The sequence below is a fragment of the Aethalodelphis obliquidens genome, unplaced genomic scaffold (assembly GCF_003676395.1).
Source record: "Aethalodelphis obliquidens isolate GAN/ISIS:26980383/991018 unplaced genomic scaffold, ASM367639v1 scaffold11, whole genome shotgun sequence".
NCBI lineage: Eukaryota > Metazoa > Chordata > Mammalia > Artiodactyla > Delphinidae > Aethalodelphis > Aethalodelphis obliquidens.
In genome coordinates, this window is record NW_020837955.1 from 7,498,810 (window position 1) to 7,524,345 (window position 25,536).

At 43.1% G+C, this 25,536-nt stretch overlaps 1 protein-coding gene across 7 annotated transcripts in view; it reads right to left on the minus strand.

Annotated features, from left to right (window-relative positions):
• Window positions 1-25,536, minus strand: part of SGMS1 (sphingomyelin synthase 1) — a 290,635-nt gene that overhangs the window by 251,315 nt on the left and 13,784 nt on the right. For 6 of the 7 annotated variants that reach the window (XM_027111924.1, XM_027111917.1, XM_027111915.1 and 3 more), the window contains exon 2: window positions 4,125-4,219. The gene's annotated coding sequence lies outside the window, so the exon portion shown is untranslated. Of the gene's footprint in view, window positions 1-4,124; window positions 4,220-23,948; window positions 24,029-25,536 lie in introns of all 7 variants that reach the window. The other variant, XM_027111918.1, reaches the window with a different exon arrangement.

Here is a 25,536-nt window from a genome sequence, read left to right on the forward strand (position 1 = left end):
AAACAACTATGATATTTACTTCCTCTCAGTCTTCTCATTTTTCAGTTACCCCTAAATCCAAACCACTACAAAAAATTACTAAAATGAAGAATAAGATTGAGGTTTTTAAAAACATTTTAAACACAAGAAGCAGAAAGTTGTGTATGGGTGTATATATCATTTCTTCCTCATAAAGAAGAGGAACTAAACCTTAACCTTATTTATTAATTTTGCCAACAGAAGAAATCAGTACTAGTTTTAACCATATTCATTGAACTGTTCATTGCACCAGCTAACATTCCTTCCCTATAGTTCCTTCAGACAAATCCTCATAATTAGATTTCAGAGGAAAGCACACATTGGTCGCCCAGACCACAGCCTCAGAAGGTGCAAGCAGCGTGACACTTGACATCAGATGGCTCCTAAGGCAGTGTATAAACACTGTCAGGACTTTGTGCGTTTTCACATCTTCAAATTATTACACACAGCTAAATAACGACGGTGACAGGTCAGTCATAGCCCCAGTGTCCACCCGAAAAGCATAGATGAGCATATATAAAAATGCTAATTGAGTGAAAATGATGTTAAAAACCAGTTTCACACTCCTTGGAGAAAATTTAAAAATATTTCTCTATTTTCTATGTTCATTACATTGCACTCTACAGCCTCCTATTAAGAAGAAACAAACTTTAATGACCTCGAGTAAGCAAGCAGATAAGCATACCAACAAAGATACATTTGTTTAACTACATTCCAAACTTTATTACCTTGTGTGCTGTTCTTTCTGCTGAGGCTTATTTTTTCTTATTATCATGGCCTAAGACTGAAGGTCTGCTTGGCTTGCTTTGGTAAGCTCTTCAAAGATCACAGCCCTATCCAGACAGGCTGCTTTCAAACAATCTTTGTTACAACATGTAAACAATTAGGACCTCTAAACACATAATTATTTATATGATATCATACAACATACTTTTTTATAACTGAATTAACCATTAGATTACACAGAGTAAGTGTTCATCAAATTTATAAAATTAACAAAAATAGCCGATATATTAGTTTAAATTTGAGGATTTTGTAAATCTATTTCCATATTACACTTTTGTTCTGATTCACAGAAAGCACAACCCTACAATGGAACTTCAAGTTCACAGGGGTCTCTGTAAAGCCCACAAGGGCAAGAACCATATCTGACTATCACCATTTCACGCCTGACGTACAATAGGCACTCTGTAAATATCTGTTGGATAAATAAACGAATAAATAAAGGTATTAACACTAAAAGTAATGGGCTCACACTATTTCATGACTACAGAGGTTATTATCACTATGTCCTTGCTTTGATGAAGTAAAGCAGGAGTTGACAAACTTTTATGCAAAGGGCCAGATGGTAAATATTCTAGCCATTGTGGCCCATATGGTCACTGTTGCAAATGCTCCACTCAACCTCTTTCACAACTATTCAACTCTGCTCTCGTAGCACAAAAGCGGTCATAGACAATACATACACAAATGAGCACGACAGTGTTCAAATAAAACTTCATTTATAAAAACAGAATTTGGCCATAAAAACACCCAAATCCCATGGGAACCACTTTCTTATAATGAACACTCTATTCCCTGAAGGGTGGACATTGGTGGATTTGCTAAATTCAGCCAGACATGTTCTGTTTTGTTGGGTCAAAAATTGGGCAGGGCATATATACTCATTCCCCACAGCTCCATCACTCCTTACTGAGCAACCCCGCCCCCTACTAATTTCCGTCATGTTGCAAGCCTGGCCCATGCAAGCCTTTGAGTTTACATCCTGAACTTTACAGTACAACTGGTTTCCAGCGATGTGGCCCATACCTGTACCTATGAAACTGTAACCACAACACAGGCTCCTCAAGAGCAAGCCCATGACTTGCAACTCTTCACCCTTCATCTAACACCTAATGTCAACACCCAATGAACTTTAAATATTTACTGATTGCCTACTGTTTGATATAGTTACTGTCTCCTTGGAGGGGGTGCAGAAAGACTTACAATGACAGACAAAAGGATGGAAAAAACGTGCCAGCTGAGAACAAAGAGAAAAGGGACATGGTGAGTCACAGGAAAAGCAACAGGAATCATTACAGGACTGAAAAACCAATCTCTTCCAACTGTGTCTCAACCTTCTATCGGCTGCCGGGATTCCTCCTTTGTATCACAGCAGAAGCTGGGCAGAGGCTGGACAACTCGGGACACTTCAACGGTAACCACAATGAGGATAAAACCTTGGTTAATCCTCATTTCTGCCACAGGGTGCTCTGAGTGGATGAGCCCAGAAAAATCACCTGCATCTAACAGAAGGAATAAACTGCTGGATTCTCACACAATGGTATGCTCTACAGCAATGAAAATGATCAATCTACAACTACATGCAACAATACGGAGGAATCTTTCTAATACATTGTTGAATGAGGAAAGTCAGACACAGAAGAGTACGATCTGCATTATACACACACACACACACACACACACACACAGAGAAAGACAGGCAAACTAATTTATGCTCCTAGAAGTCAAGAGAGTAATTACCCACCGAGTGGGTAATGTCCGGAATCTAGTGTCTAGAGGAGGCATGAGGCTGTGGGGAGAATGTTCTGTTTCTTGATCTGGGTTCTGGTTACATTAGTGAGCTCAGTTTGGAAACTGCATTGAGCTATACACTTACAGTATGCGTATTTTCTGTATATATATTCTATTTCAATAGAATGTTTAAGAAACAAACACTCCCCCATTTCTAAGTGGTCCAGGACTAGAGAGCCAACTGAAGGCCGCACACAGAGCCCCATATGCCTTCCCTTCCGCCATCCTGCAGAGCCTCTGGCCTCATGTGGAGCCCCAGGCACGCCTCCTCATTTTTTCTAAGCATAACCAGATAGAGGCCAAACAGTGAGAAAGCAAACTAGATCATTTTGAGATACCTGTAATTCCAGTCCCAGCGTCTTCGGAAAGTTAGTGTCTTTCAGAAACTTTACTGCTGTCACTAACTTTTTGTTCTAAATCAGAAATGAAAATACTAAGACGACTCTGCTGCCCTAAATGGCTCACTTAAACAGACTTCTTTTAAAATAACGCTCTAAATGGGTAAATCTAGTTCATAAACATGAACGAAGAAATGCTGCAACACTCAGGGCCTCCAGAAGAAGATACGGTAAACAAAATGTAACTGAGATTAGAATGTAGAACAGCAACAGCAACCCTGCAAGCACCACAGAGCTGTAATGACCGACTGTGTAAACGGCCCTCATGGGTAATACTTACAACTACAGTCCAAGCTGAACACACATCTTTAAGACTTTATGTAAAGTTTCGACTCAGGTAGTCAAATTTTGGGGCTGGGAATCATTCTGATTCTCTCTAATGTTGATCTTAATACACTAACCTCAACTGGACATTACCACTCATATTCTTTTCCCATTCTCCTTGTAAGTGCAGGCTAAAAAAATCAATTAAGACCTTTGATCACATTAAATCACAGAGACTGGTCTACTTGTGAATGCTGGTCAGGAAGGAGGGAAGAGTAGTCATCAGATCCTCTGACCTAACAATAAACATCAGCTACAGCGGGCCAGATGGGCAGATTACCAGGAACAGAGAAAGCACAGTAATCCTCTCTTATACAGGGCACACGCGTGTAGTGCAAATTCCAATCCTTCATGTCCAGATGTTTTCCATATCAAACAAATTCACTATATAGGTCTGTCCATTAAGTAAGTCACTGTTTAAATATTTTTTAAATCTGACCTTATTTATATCAGCCAGGAAGGGAACATAAATTCAAAATTACATCTTTTAATAGGAAACTGTAACTGTGTTTAATTAAATGATTCTGTCATGGAGTTTATGAATGTTCCAAAATGTCCCTCAGGGGAGAATATTCTTATTTTTAGGAACTGCATCCCCAAGAATTGAGGATAAAATGTCATGATCTCGTCAACTTACTTTCACATGTTTCAGCAGAAAACAGTAGAAACCTACTACACACACACACACAGGTACACACAATGTGGCAGAATGCTAACAACTGTTAAATGTAAACTCACTGTCCATTTTTTAACTCTTCAGTATGTTTGAACATTTTTATAATAAAAAGACGCACAGAAATCTTTACTCACCTTTCAAGTGGATGGCTGTCTTCTTTTTCCTAATCAAAAACGAATGGCTAAATATGCCCAGAGGCACATTTATGGATGTTCATGCTGTCCTCGCCCTGCAAGAATAAGCAAAACACGTTACCACCAAAGGTTTTTATTAAGTTAATGCCATTTCAGTTGAGACAGTGTTAATATATGTCAAGCCTGTAGGTTAAAATTCTGTTGAAACTGTTTTTTAAGCAAGGAGAAAAGTGAAAAGAGAAAAAAATAATCCCATCACGTACTGAATGTAGGGAACAACCACTGGCCTGACCCACTCAAGGAACTTCTGGAACAAAGGAATTCCTCAGTAAGTTTCTTTTAATTCACATAAATTTCAGGGCAGTGATGCAGCCTAAACTTCCACATGAACAAAAACTGGGGCTTCAAGGACCGGAGCTTGACTCTGACCTTGGATTCTGAGACTACACTTAGAAGGCACTCATGTACCCTCACAGAACCACACCAGACATGCTGCTCCACTCGACTATAATACGTACTCTAGGGCACAGTGGCCCGAGGGCCTGATGGCCTCCACCACACCTCACCACACCTCACAGCCCTGTGAGGCAAGCGGTGTTTACTGATTCCATTTTCCAGAGGAGGCAGCTAAGTGTCAGAGATGATATAGGACATTCAAAACATCAGACATGAAACTGCTACTTAGGTCTTCTGACCTCAAGCTCAGGGCTTATCTCACTAGGAAAGGAGAAAGCACAGTACTTATATCAGCTAGGAAGGGAACATAAATTCACAGGCCGTCCCCACGCTCCCTACCCCATAACATGACACCCTCCTGAAAACCAACCTCAAAGCCAAACAGCCAAACAACACAGCCGCATGTCATTGTGGGGAAGGGGCGGGGAGGGGGGGAGGGGCACGCACACACTGCAGTTTACTCCCTGAGAGTATATATTAATAATCATTCTTAATAGTACCAATAATACTATAATTATGATTACTAATTACTATAATGACTATTAGTCATTATACTTCCCTTTGAAACACAATAACCCTTAATGTATGTTTGACATTTTATATATATGTATTTCATTTTTCTCCCTTCTTTCTCAAGAAAGCACGCTATTGGCCAAAGAAAGTAAAACAAGGCTCACATGGCACCCCAGGTAATTTTTATCGCTGCCACACAGAAAGGCAATTACCACTCGCTGTTGAAGATTTTCCATTCATTTTTATAAAAGGCAAAATACAACAGAATATAATGGCACAGACACTGACTGCTCTGCCAATAAAGATGGAAGCAGCATCAAAACTACCCTGCATGATGGCCTGAAGTTGCCCTTCATCTGCTGATCACCAAAATTCTGCACACAATGCGCAAAGGTTTAGAGGTCTTGATGTCTACCATGTGAAGATGCTGGTGTACAAAAGTCTGAGGAAAGCTAGTCAGGGACCCCTGCACCTGGCTTTTAGTCCTGTCTCCTCCGCTCACTAGCTTGATTAAAAATTGAGAAAACCTCTGGACTTCCCTGGTAGCACAGTGGTTAAGAATCCGCCTGCCAATGCAGGGGACACGGGTTCGAGCCCTGGTCCTGGAAGATCCCACATGCCGCGGAGCAACTAAGCCCGTGCGCTACAACTACTGAGCCTGTGCTCTAGAGCCCACGAGCCACAACTACTGAGCCCACGTGCCACAACTACTGAAGCCTGTGCGCCTAGAGCCCATGCTCCGTAAACAAGAGAAGTCACCGCAGTGAGAAGCTCGCACACCGCAACAAAGAGCAGCCACTGCAACAAAGAGAAAGCCCGCGCGCAGCAACGAAGGAAGACCCAACGTAGCCAAAAATAAATAAATTATTTTTTTTAAGTATTAAATTATTTTTTTAAAGTATTAAAAATTGAGAAAACCTCTCCAGGCAGCTACCTCTCCTGTGGGTTGGAACACCTGTTCACAAGGATATTGCAACTCACAAAAAAGATAGGATATGATTCACCAACAAGAGCACTTGGACCCCAGGAATACTGACCAAGAAGTTACGCCAACAGCAACACAAAACCAAGGGAAAAAACATGATGTATCTTTGGAAACATCAACTTTACTCACGGATTTTGGTGAGGGAAAGATAAGCAAGTGAATCAGTAATATTAAAGCTGTTAATATTGAAACAGATATGCATTATGGAGTTGAATGCAATCATTGTATGAATTCTTTTATATTTATTTATTTATTTATTTTGGCTGCGCCGGGTCTTAGTTGCAGCACTCAGGATCTTCATTGCCGCGTGTGGGATCTTTTAGTTGAAGCATGCGAACTCTTAGTTGCGGCATGCGGTATCTAGTTCCCCGACCAGGGATCAAACCCGGGCCCCCTGCACTGGGAGTGTGGAGTCTCACCGCCCTGGACCACCAGGGAAGCACCCATTGCATGAATTTTAAAGCCAAAACTCCTATCCTTACTTGCCTAGTTCATTTCCAGCCACACCCTTACATGCGGGGGAAGGGAGTGAGGGATGGAATCTCCTTTTTCATTAAAGATGGTCTTGGGACAACGTGTGAAGCTGGTAGGCGTTTTAATATCACAGTGCGTCCAGGAAGCTCCCAATAGCCCCTGCTTTGGAGAATTCGCTTCAAACTCAGGAGCCCCAGATTTTTGCCAGATCTAGGTATAGGTGGGATGAAGTCTAGATACATACAATCCCATCTCTATACCACACGTCCTGGTGTGAGTGTTACTGAAGTTCCTCTCTTCACTGCCCTTCCACCCGCTCCCTGCCCCTTGGACATTCCCGTCAGGCAGGCTCCGCCACTTAGTTACTCAGATTAAACCACTGACTTTTCTTCCAACCCATACTGATTGGTAACACCTTCAGCATCTCTAGTAATTTTCATTTGAATGGATGCCTACATCATTCCTAAAGAAAAATAAGCTGACCAATTTAGTTTGTCTCTAAATTAAAACTTTTATTGTGAAATATATTTAAAAGTGCTGGACTTCCCTGGTGGCGCAGTGGTTAAGAATCTGCCTGCCAACGCAGGGGACACGGGTTTGATCCCTGGTCCGGGAAGATCCCACATGCCACGGAGCAACTAAAACCATGCACTGCAACTACTGAGCCTGCGCTTTAGAGCCCGTGAGCCACAACTACTGAGCCTGCCGTGCCAACTACTGAAGCCTGCGTGCTCTAGGGCCCACATGCCACAACTACTGAGCCCGCACGCCTAGAGCCCGTGCTCCGCAACAAGAGAAGCCACCGCAATGAGAAGTCCACGCACCGCAACGAAAAGTAGCCTTCACTTGCCGCAACTAGAGAAAGCCCGTGAGCAGCAACAAAGACCAAACACACACAATAAAAAAAAATTTAATTTAAAAAATAAAAGTGCCTACCATGGTAGCCAGCCTCCCAGATGGCCCCCAATGACCCCTGCCTCTTGGCACTCAGGCTCTTGTGAAGTACCCCCAACACACACACACACACACACACACACACACACACACACACACACTGAATAGGGCTGGCATGTGTGGCTAATAGGATATTGGGGAAAGGATGGGGTGTGACTTCAAAGGCCAGGTCCAAAGAGCAGCTTCCCTCTCACTGCCTTGGCAGGGAAACCTGCTGCCACGTCATGGTCATGAGGACACTCCAGCCGCCCTAGAGGGAGGCCCACGTGGTAAGGACTGAGGCCTCCTGCAACAGCCAGGTGAGTAAGGCTTCTGAGAAGCAGATCCTCCAGGCCAGGCAAGCCTTCAGACGATGGCTGCTTCCACTGACATCCTGACTGCAGCCCCATGTGACCTTCCCCTGGTTAGAACCATCCAGCGAAGCTGCTCCTGGTTTCCTGACCCACACAGACACTGTGTGAGATGATGAAGATTTATCACTTTTAAGCCACTAAATTTTGAGGTAACTTGTTATGCAGTGATAACTAATATAATAACATATGTCAGCTTAAAGAATAATAAAATGAATCCCATGTATGTTAATACCCAGTTGGTGGTGCTAGGTTCTGTTTTGACTTTTGTTTAAAACAAACAAAGAAACAAAAGGCCTGTGTACCCCTTCCTGTACCTCAACCCCTCCACTCTCCCCACCAGAGATAACCACAGGCCTGAATCTTGAGTCAATCCTTTCCTCCTCTGTATGGTTTTACCACATCTGTATTCTCAATATGCTGTTGTGTTCTGCCTGGCTTTAAGCCTAATACAAAGGAAACCAGGACTGTATGTATTCCAGACTCGCCTCTTAAGATTTTGATTTTGAGGTTCATCCCTGTTGACTCATGTGACTGTAGCTGATTTTTCACCACCATATAGTTCTCACTATGTGAACATACCCACAATTTACTGCTCTGTTCTACTGTTAAGGATCATCTGGGGATTTTTCAGTTTTTGCTGTTATGAATAATGCTGCATTTATATTCTACTGCTCATCCCCCGGTGCACACAGCAAACTTCTCCAGGGCGTATACCTAGGAGAAGAGAGCTGGGCTTGGGACCACATATGTTCGTTCAACTCTCCTCGGTAATGCCAGATCGTTTTCCAAAGTGGTTACGTACAATTGACTCTTCAGCCGCTTTTCCAGTCTCTCTCCACATAAGAGGCATGCCTGTTTTGCTAATTACCAGCAAAGCTTTCAACCAACAAAAGGGAAAGCTTTTCCTATTTGCAGCATCACCGCTGCAAATAAATAGTACTCCAAAGTAGTGACCCAGACAGCTGGAACATATTAGTCACAGGACATCGGGACAGACTTCGGAATAAGGATGCAGACTCAGCCAGCACCACGTTGCCCACGGGTTATCAGTCAAATTTGACTTGTAGACCTACGCTCAATTCAGAGACTGCTGTCCTCCTGGTGGACTCACAGCTATGGTCCCCTCTTACGGCAGTCAACTTGAAGGGGAAAAAAAGTTAATTCAAATGCAACCCAGCCAAATTCAAGATTAAAGAAGGGGAGTCAAATCATTTCAATGAAATAGGGTGTTGTTGTTGTTTTTTTAATATAGAATTGGTTGTGTTTTTCATATATTCACCTAAAAAATGAGACTGTTGTTTACTATACCTAATTTTATGTATAGTAATTCTACAAAAAACACTTAGGTATTCTCTAGACAAAAAAACATCCTGTTTAGATTTACTAATTCAATTTCTTAGGTGGAGATAGTAATTTTGTGATAATTTAATCTGTTTTTCTAATAAAATCGTGGTAGCAAATATTTGTGCTGGCATTAAATTAAAAAAATGTGAAATTCTTTCACTTTGGGCAAGAAGGAGAGAAGAAAGTTACTATAAATTTCAAGGAAGCTCGTTATCATGTCACTGAAAGAAACAATTGCACTAGATGACCAAGATGACCAAAATGGGATTATTTCAATTCAACCTCTTGACAGTTCTTATTTGTCTCTTTACAATCATTTATCCCTGTGAGGTAGGAACTATTGCTACACCCATTTCACAGATGGTGGAAAATGAGGCATAGAAAGCAATTAAGTTGTACACAGTCACACAGCTGATAAGTCACACAGCTGATAGAACAAGGATTTGAAACCAGTTTACTCCAGAATCCACATTCTTAGCCACTACCCTTGGCAGCTTTTTCAGGCCCCCAAGACCAGCCAGAAGGCCCTGCAATGGTGACAAAATGGTGGAGACACCACTTGAACATTTTCTCTGACTTAAAGTTCACGTTCTTTCTACAATGGGCCTTCTGGACAAAATAAAATTACCCGATCTCAGGGCTTGTGGTAGGCAAGTGTTGACCTTAGGTCTTGGAAACAGCCCCCATGAAAGAAACAGATGCGACAGTGGGAGAAGGTGTGCTGGCTTTCTTGGCACTCAGCAGGCAGCAGCTGTCATGCCTCCGTGACAGGCAGATTGAGGCAGAGTGGGTTCCAATAAGAGCAGCAGGCACAGTCAGAGAACCAGGGCTCAATGCCACCTCCTCACAGGGTCACACTGGATAAGTCAAATGGCCTCTCCACACGATGTTTTGTAAAATGGGGCTATCTTTTATTTCAGATGGTTACTGTGAAGATTAAGGAGACTTAATACCTAACATAGACCTGGAACATGGTAAGCGTTGGATACATGCTTAACAATTGAAAACGTGCTCTAGCTACCGAAGAGGTAAAAGCAGGGAGCCAGTTTTAAGCACACCCTTGCTTCCACAAGCAAAGCCTCTCATACTCCATGATGGATGATGACAATTTGTAAAATGCCATCTTGGTACCATGATGATTTTTTTTTTTTACTCATATTATGATTTTCTCTTTCTGTCTCACCCTAAACAGAATAACCTTGCCAACTAGATCAACCCTTTATGGTATTAGTAAAAGTAAGACATTCTTACATAAACACTGAAGCTGGAATGGACTCAGAGTAAAGCATTTGGCTCATTTAACTTTTCTGTTACTGACTTCAGAGAATCTTAAGCACTCATTTCAAACACCAGCCCCTCTTCAAAGTACTTCCAGTTTCCTGGAAATCATCCCCAATTATCTGGCTAACAAAGAAAAAAAGCTTGATTAAATGACTAGTAAATGACAAATTTCAAACATTCCAGCAACACTACACACACCATTGCTCTGAGAGATAAGGTCCCTCCCTAGTACCCCTTTTGCCATACCTCAGGTTAGGTATTCAAAGTAAGAAATGTGAATTTAGGAACACAGCCCCCAGGTTAGCTACCAGTAATCTCCATGGTAACTGGTCCTCTGCCTTTAGAGGAGGGATGAAGGAGTAACTGCAGCACTGTAGGTCTGCTTTTCAAAATTTGTTCAATCCCATCTTTCTCGATCAACTGATGCCAATTCATTAGTGAGCTACACAGAGCAACCAGAGAAACAGATTTCTTAAAAACAAAAGGCTGAATCTTGTGTTGGTCCTGATATTGATGCAGAGTGGAGGAGGAGACCGGCCAAGGGGCAATTTTCCAGAGGAAGTTAGCCAGCAAGGGGCAGAAACAGCCTCAGGACAGTATGAAGTGTTTGAAGAGAACAATAGAACCACTGCCAATGTTTCCTCAGTATATACCATGGCCAGACCGTCTATGTTCTTCTTTAAAACCTCTGCTCAATCACCCTGAGAGAAAATACGGTGATATAGATCCCTATTTAACAGATAAGAAAATTGACTCAGCGATTAAATGACTTGCCCAAAGTCACAGAACTAGTCAATGGGTATAATAACTGGCTCATAGCATACAGTAGGTACTCAATAAATATCTGTTGAACATGGGGTCTTTATTCCTCCTCCATAAAAATAGAAGACACCACTTATCTCACAGGGGTTTTGTAAGAGTAAAATGAGACTATGTACATAAAGTTCCTAGCTCAGTGCCTTGACCTTGGAACATACTGGGGTACCTGGGAAACAATGCTGACACAGAAAGCTAGGCACATGACCACATGGAATAGGGTTATGACAATGACCGTGGGTGAAGTAAACATCATGATGGACAGGAATACAGATATACCTAACAGGCAGAAGAACAGCAAATATGCACATGAAAAGATGTTCAACATCATTAATCATTAGAGAAATAAATGCAAATTAAAATCACAATGAGATACCATTACACATCTATCAAAATGGTTGAATTTTAAAAACTGGCAATATAAAATGCTGGCAAAAATGCAGAGCCACTAAGATTCTCACACAGTGCTGGTGTAATGAGTAAACAAACAGTGGTGGAATACTACTTAGTCATAAAAAGGGACAAACTATTAATACATACAACATGGATGAATCTCATATGCATTATGCGAAATGAAAGAAGTCAGTCTCCAAGGGATATGGTCCATATAACCCCACTTACATGATTTTCTGGAAAAGGCAAAACTATAGTGACAGAGAACAGATCGGTGTGGCCAGGAGTCAGGGGGAGGGGGAGAGTTTGACTACAAAAAGGCAGCACCAGGCAATTTGAGGGGCGATAGATTATTCTAAATGCTGTTTATATGCATGTGTTAAAACTCAGAGAACTACATGCTCCAAAAAAGTGAATTTTACTGTTGGTAAATTTCTTTAATTATTAAAGAATAAAATTTTAAATCAGAGAAAGAATTGGTAAGTTGGTTTGTGGGGAAGGAGGGGACATGTGAAGGTCAAATAGCTCTGAAGTTCCTTGCTGAGGAAACAGTAATGGTACAGGAGACCGTGAAGAGTCGGTGAGTGAGGAGAAGTCCACGCAGAGGCTCTGAGATGTACAGACGGTCAAGAACCTTGGTTTCTAGCCTGATTTCGCCAAATGATGGCTGTGCGAAATTACACCAGTCACGTCTCCTCCCTGAGCTTTAATTTACTTAATTCTAACACGAGATAACGAAACAAATGATCTTTCCCACCACAAACACTGCAAAGTCCATTTGTTTTTAAGCTACTGAGTCTGGGAAGACAGCAGGACAAACAAGTAGAAACACCCAGATATGGAAAAACCGCTATGTCCCACACAAACGCCATCAGGGACCAAAATAAAGTGAAAACCACTGATGAGTGTGGATGGTAGAGTGATGGTGGGAGAAGAAGCCATTAGCAGGGAAGAGACAGGAGGAGACTGAGAATACCATTTCTTGTATAATAAAAGCCAAGAGAAGAGAGGTTTCATGCAGGCAGCGGGCAGAGGGGCTGGAATAACTGAGTGATCAAGAAGAATGAGGACTGATAAAACAACAAAACTAGACAGATTTGCCAGAGATCAACGGAGAGAGTAATCACCACCCCCCGCCACAAAAAAGTAACCGAAAGACTACCGTCCAAGACTTGCTTGCTGTCTGAACATATCTTGGTTGAGTCCTGATTGTTTTTCCCTTTGCATTTTCAATCTCACTCTGCCTTCATCTTTGCTTTCAGGAGCCCAGAATTTAATTTAAACATGTAGGTGTGGTTTCCCTGCAACAGCCCACTTCAGAGGCTGCAATTTTCAAAATATATAAATTCCTGGAAGCTAACAATGTGATTGTTGAATGCTAGAGAGCCATTTCCTTGTCCTGCATAAGTTTACGCAAAGACTCCACAATTCCAGAACGGAAAAAAAAAATTCATTTTAAAGGATTTAATAGAACGTAAAGAGTACAATTTAAGAAGGACTAAGCTTTTATTGTTGTCACTTTATTAGCTTGTGAAGCAGGAAAATTGTTTGAAGTCAATACTATTCCCAAACTGACCAAGTGAAGTGTGACAATTTCATCTCTGCCCAAAGCAGGCCGCAGAACACCACTTAATGGGCCTCAGCTACTTCAGCCAAATGAACCCAGTGACACCACCACCCTGAGCACTTAACCAGAACTGAAGGAAGATTAGGGAAATTAACAGGTAAAAAGTACACCTGCAAGCAAAATTAATACACAGAACACTTTTTACACCACCTCTTCTGCCCATCTTCCTTTTCAATGATGATAGGTGAAAACATCAATCTGATACAACCCAGTTCTGCCGGTTATAAAAGAGAAGAAAGGGCAGACGACTTCAGCTCAAAGTCTGGTCTCTTCCGCCACTAGCAACTCACTAACTTTGGGCAAATTTCTTCGCCCCTATCTCCGTTTCTGCATCTACAAAGCTGGGATTATCGCAAGCTCCCATCCAGCACTCAAGCTACCAGCCCCTTGCACCAGATGAGATCACGTCTGTGGCGACACTTAAGGAGAAGAATGCAAATAAAAGGACAAATATGAGGTGTCATTGCTGCCATCCTGTACGGGGTGGGCGCAGGTGAATATATTTTACATGCAGTCACATCCCAACTGCCTCTTTCAAGTCAACCATATGCTTCTCTTCCATCACAGCTGGGCTGTTGAGCAGATGCTGGAATGGATACAGACAGAAAGGTGGGAAGGAAGAAAGCTTCTGTTACCCAGCTTCAGTCTTCCTGGTTTCAGGAAGATAAAAAAGTAATTTCTTATCCGTGTATATCCTACTAATCTTTTTCGAGAGTCTCATATGTGTCAGACACCAGGCTAGGCATGAAGAAGCATGAGATTTTTTTTTTTTTTTAACAAAACAGGCTGTGCTCTCAAGTGCGTTCACTCTGGAAACAGCTAAGTGGCCCATCCCAACCCAGTGCGCTTGGTGGAATAACAGAGGCAGGCGTCAGCAGGGCAGCGGGGCAGCGGTGGGGGGGGAGCCCAGCCCAGCCCCCTGGGTGGCTTAGGAAGGCGGTGCTCCTCACAGAGGAGGTGATGCTTGAGTTGAGTCTTGAAACATGAGAGTAAGTAAGATGAGCCAAGCAGGGGAAAAATCTTCTAAGTGGGCAGAAGACATGGAAGCAGGACCCACTAGGGAAGGGAAAGAGTAAGTGAGGATGACAAGGGACAAACAATGGAGACTCATGCTCAAATGATGCTCAGGCTTTCTCCTAAGGGCAATGGGAACCACAGACACATTTAAGCAGGGACTCACATGGTCATCCTTGCAGTTGAGGTAAAGGACTATGACAACAGTTGGGAGAATGGAATAAAGACAGGGCAGAAAGTGGAGAGCTGTACATACAGAAATCCAGGCAGGAAGCAATGAGGGCCTGGGACTGTGGATGAATACAATAGATAATAAAGAGGTAAAATGACATTGCTTTGGCGACTGGAGGGACACAGGGGTAAAGGAGAAGGAATTGTCGGTGCCTCCCTGGTTCTGGTCTTGATGACTTAGAAGAGGACGGTCTTTTCACAAGGTACTAGAGAAGTGCAGATTTGGCAGGCAAGCTGAGTTCCCTTTGTACTGTCACTCTGTACGTGACTTCACGTACATGAGGTCACTCTGTACATTTGTGACCAACCAAAAAGTCACACTTCTCATCATTTAGCTGCCTATTTCGAATGCCCACAGGCAAGATGACTTCTTAAAACAGAATGGAATGTCTGGGCAAGAACTCAATTCGGTAAAGACGCAGACGAAGAGAATGGACTTGAGGACACAGGGAGGGGGAAGGGTAAGCTGGGACGAAGTGAGAGAGTAGCATGGACATATATACACTACCAAGTGTAAAACAGATAGCTAGTGGGAAGCAGCCGCATAGCACAGGGAGATCAGCTCGGTGCCTTGTGACCACCTAGAGGGGTGGGACAGGGAGGGTGGGAGGGAGACGCAAGAGGGAGGAGATATGGGGATATATGTATATGTATAGCTGATTCACTCTGTTATACAGCAGGAACTAACACAACATTGTAAAGCAATTATACTCCAATAAAGATGTTTAAAAAAGAACTCAATTCAGTGCTCTTACCTTCAGTAGCCAAAGTGAGAACGGCCCTCACATCAGGACTGAAGCTCAGAGAGGTTAAGTGGCTTACCTCAGGCCACACAGCCAGAAAAAGAGGGGACTAAACTTCAGTCCAGGATGGTATGCTTCCAGAAGGTCGGTTTTTCATCTAATACGCTATGCTGCCCATTAAGGACCTAGTACTATTAGTTATATGTAATAAGAGCTCAATAGTCTTGTTCTGTGGCCGCTTTATTCTTCTTTTGCTACTCCCTTCCGAGAACAGAGTCCAGGCCACCCTGAACTACCTAGTTCCAATCCCTGGAATTGCTGCCACTGCTGAGCTCTGGCTCAACTGTTCTGTCAGCTTAGAAAGCCCAGCCCCATCTCTGCTTCTTAAAGTTCATCCCAACAGTTACTTCTGATAACCAGCCACTCTGTGGCCCTGCAAATGCAGGGAGAATGTTCTGGTTTCTAGAGGAGCTATTTCTGAATTCATCTATCTTATCTTACATCATGGCACAAAAATTCCTCGAGGGCAGTCCTGAGTTTACGCACATTTGTATCACTGGCTGAACCTAGCATGATACTTTTTCCTCCTCAGTGGCTTGCTATCCTATCCGTGACAGTGTTACCTCTGGGAAGAAGGGAGGGCAAGGCCCTGGAGAAGAACACACAGTGTTTATTTGGAGCTTGCCCCTCACCCAGCACTGTCCTAAGCACCAGACAGCAAGGTCCCTGAACTTACAGTCCAGTGGAGATGAGATATTTGTTTCAAAAATAATAATAACATATATATACCAAAACACATCAAACACAAACATTTGATAAAACTGAGGGTTGGGTATATATGTTCACTAGATTATTCTCTATATTTCTAAATGTTCAAAATATTTTCATAATAAAAACATTTAAAAATGAAAAAAAATAAAGGTAAAGCCTCCACTCCCTGGGGAGGGAACTGGCTAGTAGGACTGATTCATTTACAAAGATTCTAGACAGAGAAAAATCTTACTGTAAACTATTTTGGGTTTTCTTGTTTGTTTGTTTGTTTTTGCGGTACGGGCCTCTCACTGTTGGGGCCTCTCCCGTTGTGGAGCACAGGCTCCGGACGTGCAGGCTCAGCGGCCATGGCTCACGGGCCCAGCCGCTCCACGGCATGTGGGATCTTCCCAGACCGGGGCACGAACCCGTGTCCCCTGCATCGGCAGGCGGACCCTCAAGCACTGCGCCACCAGGGAAGCCCCCCTATTTTGTTTTTAACACCATATCCCACAGCAGAAAAAGCAATCAGGGGAAAGACAGAAACGTACAAATTTAGACGATAAGAATTCAATCCAACAATAAAATGAGGTTCTCAGTCAGTCTAGACTTTCCTCATTTCTACCTCCATATTCTCTGAAATGGTAAATGATAAAAGAAAATAACAGAAATCTAATCACTTTCCAATACGTTTTAGCCTCGGGAGAGGAAGTCCCAGTAATAACCACTACCACTTACTCGCCGACCAGTGTGGTTGGGATTTACAAACATGACCCCATAACAAACCTGTGAGATGAGCATTATTATCCCCATTTTACACATGAGGGAATAAGATTCAAATAACTCAAGTAATCTGATCAACATCCCACTGTCTGTGATGGACAGAGCAGGCACCCACACCCACCTCTGCCAAGACTCAAAAGCCTTTTCACTACACCATGTTGTGTGCCTTCCAATATCTGATATCCCCTCTCTCATTTTTCATAAACTTCTGGGCTCCACAAACAAGGGAATCTGATAAAGAAGACATCTACCAGGCAGTTCAGAAAACTAAAAAAAAAAAGAAAAAAATCCAAGAAACCACAGTCTTGAGGTATACGGTATCAGAAACAGTACCTCCAAATGTTAACTCAAAGCAATAAATAAAATTGAGTGGTAGAGAAAACTAAGCTGTGCAGACCTCTACAGTCATAAAAGAAATGCTGTGTAACTATTTTAAATTAAACAGCCATAACATTTCAATGTATCTTAAAGAAGCAACTGGCAACAAACCTATGAGAGAAAAAATTGAATTCTTAAAGTCAATTTCTAATACTATTTAACTGTAATCATTTGTTACTGTGGAGAGTGTACAAAACTTGTCCTCTACGTGTCTACAGAGGAACAGGACAAACTAGAGCCTATGTGAGCAGGTTGAGATTTTATTATTGACTGAATTTTGAAACATTAAGAATAGCATAAAATTTGAAATACAGGCCATTGTTTATTTCAGTAGGAGTCACATTAACAAATCTGGAAATGAAATACAAATCAGAAAATGGGAAAGATAAATAGGAACGATCAGATTTAATCTATACATCAATAGTTCTGACTCCTAGAGTTTACTCCTAAAATAGAGGTCTCAGTGCAAAAAAGGTTCTGCACTTTCTCCATCACTCCTTCCCACACAGCCTGAGTTTTAGGACCTCTACTACTCTGACCACGTCTCCCAAACTGTAAGCAATCAGAGTCCTTTCTGCCCGGTGGATCCAACCCTCGCCACCCCGCCTCCAATAAAGGGAAGTGTCCCCTTGCACAAGCCTGCACAGACCTGCTCAGCAAGCAGACTGAGGGCTGAACCTCGAGAAACATTCACACATACGGATCAGGCAGAGGTACCAGGGAAGGAGTCAGAGAAGGAACTCTTGGCAAGATAAGAGAACCAGAAATGTAGGGAGTCCCAAAGACCCAAAGAGGGAAAAAGAAGTGAAAGAAGGGGGCTCCACGACAGTCAAGGAGGAACATGAAGAAGCTTTCGATGTCAGAGGGTCAGAAGCAAGGTGAGAACGGCCATCTCAGTGGAGCGATCAGGGAAGATTCAGATAAAAAGGGGCTCAGGGGCTTCCCTGGTGGTGCAGTGGTTGAGAGTCCGCCTGCTGATGCAGGGGACATGGGTTCGTGCCCCGGTCTGGGAAGATCCCCCATGCCGCGGAGCGGCTGGGCCCGTGAGCCATGGCCGCTGAGCCTGCGCGTCCGGAGCCTGTGCTCCGCAACGGGAGAGGCCGCAACAGCGAGAGGCCCGCGTACCGCCAAAAAAAAAAAAAAAAAGAAAAGAAAAGGGGGCTCAGTAGAGGATGGAAGATACATACAGGCACGCTGAGTATAAACAGCCTCCAGACATTTGCTCGTATTCCTCTTTTGATCGTAACCTCCGAGAGAGTGGAGCCCTATCTCCGCTAGCGCATGCGGAAGCAGTGAAGACGCAGATCACTTGGTATCCCGGTCCATCAGGGGAACACAGGCAGGAGCCCCACATCTCTGCCACATCCCCACCACCACCTGCTCTGGCCCATGCAGAACCACCACTGTGACTTACCAGAGGGCCACAGTACAGCAGATTCTGCACCTCAGAAACAGCAGGCCCACTCGGCCTCCAAGTGCCTAATGTAAAGTAGACTTCAACTGTAAACTGGCAACTGTTTGCCTAGATACCTGACGCAGTGCCAGATTAGTTAGCTACACTCAAAATTTTAATGATACAAAAAGACCCCAATTATCTTTTTTCCAAGAGACACATCCCTAATTATATCTTGCATTCTGAATCAAACAATTTATTCAGATAGTATCACAGTTATTCCCTGAAGCAGAATATTTGACTGATGGCCAAAAGTGACTAACTAAATATATAAATTGTATGACTGAGGATCAAACATGTCTGTTATTTTGTTCCAGAGGACACCTATTTAAATCAAGGACTTTTTAAAATCTACTCCACAACTCTATAAATCTATATACATACATATCAGTAAAAAGACCCAGAGAGATGCCAAAACTTGATTAAACAAAGAGAAAAATCATACAGCAAGAAGACAGACTTTTAGTATAAAACTATAATCCATGGTGCCGTCAGTAAACTCATGGACAGGCCTCCACTGCAGATATGTCAGGTGCCTTGAAAAAATGTGGGCAGCATAAGCAAACAGACTTGACTGGCCTTGTTTAAACCACGGTTAATCATATTCGATTCTTATCTAGTCTGTAAAGGAACAAAACATTTCACTTCTCTTACCACAAAACAGAAAGCTAACCTCAGTTTCCCACATGTCCAGAAAAAAGTACCTCAGACGTCACTGCAGTGTGACCATGCACCACTAAGCCAAGGGACCACCGCACGCACGGAGTCAGGGGAGAGTTTGCCGCTCTGTATTCTCCACCAGGCCTCCCCTGCCACACAGATTTGAAAAATATACAAGTTTAAATCAAGAGTGCTAGCTGGCTGCACACAGCTTGTAGCCCAGACCCTTAGCTCCCCTCCCAGACACACAGGGAAACAGGCTCACAGAAGAGCAAACCGCTGAAGTAAATCATATCTGCATATCCAGAAAGGGCTCGGATGAGAATTTCACCAGCTAAGACTGAGCTGAGGGACCAAGGCTATTGTCATATTTTCCCTCTTGACGTACTGACAGGCAGAAGCTATCAGGGCAAAAGATATGAAAACACCAGGCTGTTTTCCAAGAACCCTGACAGGCCTCACTCGAGGTTGCTGCCAAGTTCGCTGCTGAGGCTGCACAGAAATATTATGAAACTGCTCTCTTGACCTCAGGCAAATACTAAAGCTTTCAGCTGAACACTGTTGAAAGTGCTTGGGTGTTTTTATGTCTGTGAGGTAGGCATTTCCTGGACCTAACTTGGACATGGCAGCCCTCTGATAAAACTGACCACAAGAAGGCATAGATTTTTCCTTATTAAAAAAAAATCCTATTTAAAGACGTTTAACTCAAATAAATGCTGCATAGCAGCAGCATTATTCACAATAACTAAAAGGTAGAAGAAACCCCAGTGTCCACTAACAGATGAACGAATAAATAAAATGTGGTATATACATACAATGGAATATTGTTCAGCCTTAAGAAGAAAGGAAATTCTGATACAAGCTACAATATGGATGAACCCTGAAAACATTATGCTAAGTGAAATAAGCCACATACAAGGACAAATACTGTATGATTTCACTTAAATGAGGTCCCTAGAGGAGTCCCATTCATAGACAAAGGAAGCAGAATGGTGTTGCCAGGGGCTGGAGTGGGGAGGGAATGGGGAGCTATCGTTTAATGGGCACAAAGTTTCAGCGTGGGATGATGAAAAACTTCCGGAGATGGATGGTGATCACGGTCACACATCAGTGTGAATGTACTTAATGTGACTGAATTGTATGCTCAAAAACGGTTAAAATGGTAAATTTTATGTTATGTATATTTTACTATAATTAAAACAGAATAATAAATGAAAAATGTTTGTACTTTTTAAAAGCAAATTATAGATTTGGAACAGTCACATCTTGGAAATATTATAATTTTAAACCTATAAAAATAAAATATATAGAGATTTCTATGTTTATTTAAGGATCCACTGAAACTGTCTCCAGTTTCCATACTTGGCCAAAATCCCACCTTTGGTTTCGACATGGAAGGCCAAAGAGCAGAATGCTTTCTTCAAATGTCATTTCTGGCATCCTTGGACTGACAATGTGATCAGTGATTGCATTACCACGTAGATTACACATCAGCATGGCGACATCAGTAATATGAATAAGGCACATCTTTCAAACAGTCTCTGATAATATCCAAAGATTCATTTCCAAATGTTGGTGAGCATTCCAGATGTAACTCAGAATAAAACTCTCCTCCACCCAAAGGCAAACTACGTGACACCCAAGGGATTTTGTCGTGTACTTACACGAGACGTTCAAAGACAGGGTGGATGGCTGGTTATTACATATTTGAAAAGGCTGCTTGAATAAAAGAAACTTCTAACACTGTACTTTGCAGATAACAGCATCGACATAGCATGCTTACTAACAATATCAAAGGGCATGCTTACTGACAACCCAGGGTTGCTTGTAGCGAAAGTAGTCAATTGTTAGGAACTGAGGTGCCTTGAAGGAGCAAACATTTCTCACATATTACCTCTGTAAAGATTCTTTTGTCATTCTTCCCCAGGGGAGATGCTGAAATTGGTGTGCAGGCAGTGAAAGCTGAGATGAAGATGGAGATTTGGAAAACAGCTTTGTTATCTTAAAAGCCAATTACACTACTCCACTGCCACACTTCCAGAGCCCAGGCTTAAGGACGTGTTATTCTCTCAGCTGGTTACATGAAGCAGCAATCACAGGCCAAAATATCAGGGAAAAATTTGTATAAGGGCAACGATCTTATTTGTGCTTCTGATATTACCCAGACATATTCTCCTTTGATCACCACACTAAGCTGGGGTGAGGGATAACTTCAAATGAAACTGCATCATCATCACCAAGGAAATCTTTAGGTCCAGGAGTTAAAGAGGAGAGAAGTCAGTTATTGGTCAAAAGTTTAGTAAGTTGGAGATGAACGACCACTTACAGTGTCTCATATTGACAGCTAGCCAAAATAATAATAATAATTCAAAAACCAAAATAAATAAATAATAAAACAAATAAGGGCTTCCTTGGTGGTGCAGTGGTTGAGAATCTGCCTGCCAATGCAGGGGACACAGGTTCGAGTCCTGATCCGGGAAGATGCCACATGCCGCGGAGCAGCTAGGCCCGTGAGCCACAACTACTGAGCCTGCGCGTCTGGAGCCTGTGCTCCGCAACAGGAGAGGCCGCGATAGTGAGAGGCCCGTGCACTGCGATGAAGAGTGGCCCCCACTTGCCACAACTAGAGAAAGCCCTCGCACAGAAACGAAGACCCAACACAGCCCTAAATAAATAAATAAATAAATGAAAAAAAATTAAAAAATAATAAAATACATGAATAAAAGCCTTGCTCCTCCCTCCTCCACCTCCTGAAAGTCCATATGTACCCAGTATCACAAATGTTCACTATACTGATCATACATGCTAAGAAATTAAGTTCTTATACCATAATGCCAAACTCTATTATGATTTTAATAATAGCATTACTAATAACTTTTATAAAATTTCAGATTTATACTTGTATCCTAGAAGTCAATTCTAGAACTGCTGAGATTTAGCTTTGGCAATACTATTCCTTTTAAGATTTGGTTAAAATAATACTATTTTACTATTTGGGTGCACATCTAGTATTTACAGAAAAAAAGATGGGAGGTATATACATCAAAACAATAGTGGTGGGGCTTCCCTGGTGGTGCAGTGGTTAAGAATCCGCCTGCCAATGCAGGGGACATGGGTCCAAGCCCTGGTCCAGGAAGATCCCACATGCCATGGAGCAACCTAAGCCCATGCGTCATAACTACTGAGCCTGCGCTCTACAGTCCGCAAGCCACAACTACTGAGCCCACAAGCCACAACTACTGAGCCTGTGTGCTGCAACTACTGAAGCCCATGTGCCTAGAGCCCGTGCTCCGCAACAAGAGAAGCCACCGCAATGAGAAGCCCACGCACCAAAACGAGGAGTAGCCCCCGCTTGCCGCAACTAGAGGAAGCCCACGCGTAGCAACGAAGACCCAAGACCCAACGCAGCAAAAATAAAATAAATTAAAAAAAAGAAAAAAAACAACAGTGGTTATCCCGCAAGCACGCAGCATAGCGATAGATAGATAAATAAATAAATAAATTTTAAAAAAGCCAAAATTTAGGTTAAAGGGCAAATAAACGCCGCGAGGTCTTGAACAGTCAGCCCAGGCCATGCACTGCCTGTCTACAGGAGGTGCCCTCACGTGGACTCTGACGTCAGCGGTGCCCCTGGCAATCCCACCCCTCCTCAGGGTCCAGATCAAACCCGCCCTCCCCAGGGACTGCCTTCCTGAACATTTTAGCCAAAATTCTCGAGTCCCAGTCACTAGTACACACAGCATGAGACTGCAGTGTATTGTCATGGGGCCCATCTCTCCACTGCTCTCTCAAGAGAGGGGCTCTAGAGAGCAGACCCCCACGTCGTCTTCCTGTGTGGATCCCGGGAGCTAACATGGCTGGCACACCGTGGAAGATCCCAAAGTTTGGCTAAGAACACAGCCCTTATACACGCTTGCCAAACTCTGCCAACACCAATTCAACTTGGTCTCCATACTGTGACAAGCAGCCATGCTAGCAGAGACGATGGTTCATTTCTTCTTCCTCAAGAAATCTGCTGCCCTTTTGCCTTTGAAGGAATTAAGCTTTCTTGCAGTTTTGTGGGGTCACCGATTTGAAATGCATGTGGTTTTTAACGCAGACCTGCTTGGAAGAGCCCTCGCTGTGGTGACCAGGAATGGCCATGCTCTTGCCTAGTGGAAAAGATGTCCATCGGGCAGGCAGGACACACAGATTCCAGTCCCGGCTTCGCCAGGCTCCAAAAAAGGATTTAAACTAGATGATTTCTAAGAATGAAGCACTACTCCACGTGGCTGCAAACACCACAGATGACAAGTCAGGGGCCCAAGTCAGAATAATGTGAGGCCCACGAGAGGCGACAGTGAACAAGAGGCAATTCCAGGTGAGCTGGTGACAAGGCTTGTGATGACTACAGCACTGAGGACAGAAGCCAGGAAGTAGGGCGGGAATATCCCCCACTCCCAAAATGACTGTGCCTCCACCACCCTTCCCACCACAGCCTCGAACTGCAGGGGAGAAAGGAAGACAGACAGTAAGGCAGTGTCAGTAACACATCTCAGTGACTTACCTCAAGCTTTCTAAGAAATCAGTGATTTCAGGTCAGGGATGTAGCCAGTAACAAGTATACAGAGACATACCTGATTGGACTTCACAGGTGGTTGAACGTGCCTGTTAAGGAGTCACTGTTTTTGGAGTCCTCCTATGAGTATTTATAAAACTTTATGAGAAAGTCAATATGGCTTGACTATTTCCCTAGTAGACTGTACGCTAATTGAGGGCAGGAAACATAACTGCTTAGCTCATCACTCTGTCACCAGCGTCCAGCAGGGCTCCTGGCTCATAGTAGGCACCCAACTAGTATTTTCTGAATAATTTATTTTTCACAAAGGCAGTATGTAACTTTTTGTACATAACAATGTTTTTTGAACAACTTTCTAAGAATATTCCTCTGGATATTATTTTTTAGGGTTGCCAAGTATTCCATTATTTGGATATATGTCATTTGTTTAACCAACCCCCAATTGTTGTATACTTAGGTTTTCAACTTTTCACTATGACAAACAGCTCTGGGATGAATAATGGTCTTAATTATTTCTTAAAATAAACCCCAAGAAGTAGAACTGCTGGATCAAATAGTAGGTATCAACGCCCTCCCTCTTAAAAGCTACCCTCCATACCCTCCTCATCTTGAAGGACAATTGTCATGAACTTTATTATTTACATAAACTATTATGGACTTCTCAAGCAGAGGAATATCCTAAAACAGGTACCTTTGACATCAACAGCCAAAGTCCTAGACTGTCCTCTCCAGACCTATGGTCAGTGCCCATCAGACTCAGAAATCTGAGAAGCATCTTCTGCTCTCTTCCTGAGACCCAGCCTTCTCCTCCTGCTGAGTGGATGACAAAACCACATTGCGGCATCACATACACCTCCCGCGCTCTCTCACACTGAGTTGGCTGGTCTTCCATGATGCCAGCTTTATCATTTTGGTTCTCTTTTTTCTCAGAAGAATAACTGAACGTGTCCCACCATAAGACACAGAAATGGCAAGTCCCAGATAAGCGCACTGAGGCTCTCGGCCTGTGTCTGCCTCCTCACTTTAGGCAAATCACATCACGTTAGTTCCTCTACAAAGGGGACAGACAGCAATAAAGAGAAGCTCTCAATGGCCCAATTCTATCTTTTCATCCACTTGCATAAAAATAAACCTTTCAGGGACTTCCCTGGCGATTCCACTGCAGGGGGCACAGGTTCCATCCCTGGTTAGGGAACCAAGATCCCGCGGGCCGTGCGGCCTAAATAAAGAAATAAACATTTCAGAGCTCTTCCTGGTGGATTTAATGAAAGCTTTAGACACTCTCACCAGAAAAATGCACACACCCAGAATGATAAACTGGATTTCAATGGCTTCATGAAACCCATCCATGGACCCTAGTAAGAACCCCCTGGGCCACTCATCGGGCCTTCAAACAAACGGTCAAAAGGAGGCCTGAGATATTCCTGGGGGTGTTCACACCACCCTGTCTCTGTCTCTAAAATCAAAGAGAGGGGAAAGCCAGCCATGATCAGGGCCCCGATGGAAACCTGGAACTCAGCCCAGCACAACTGCTGCTAACTCTGCAGGGCCTTCCAAAGGAACTCAGGTGTCACTACACAAACAGTAGCAGTACTGCAAATGTCAAATGACCGACCGTGTGCGTGGGTGCAGAGCTGTTACAAGGC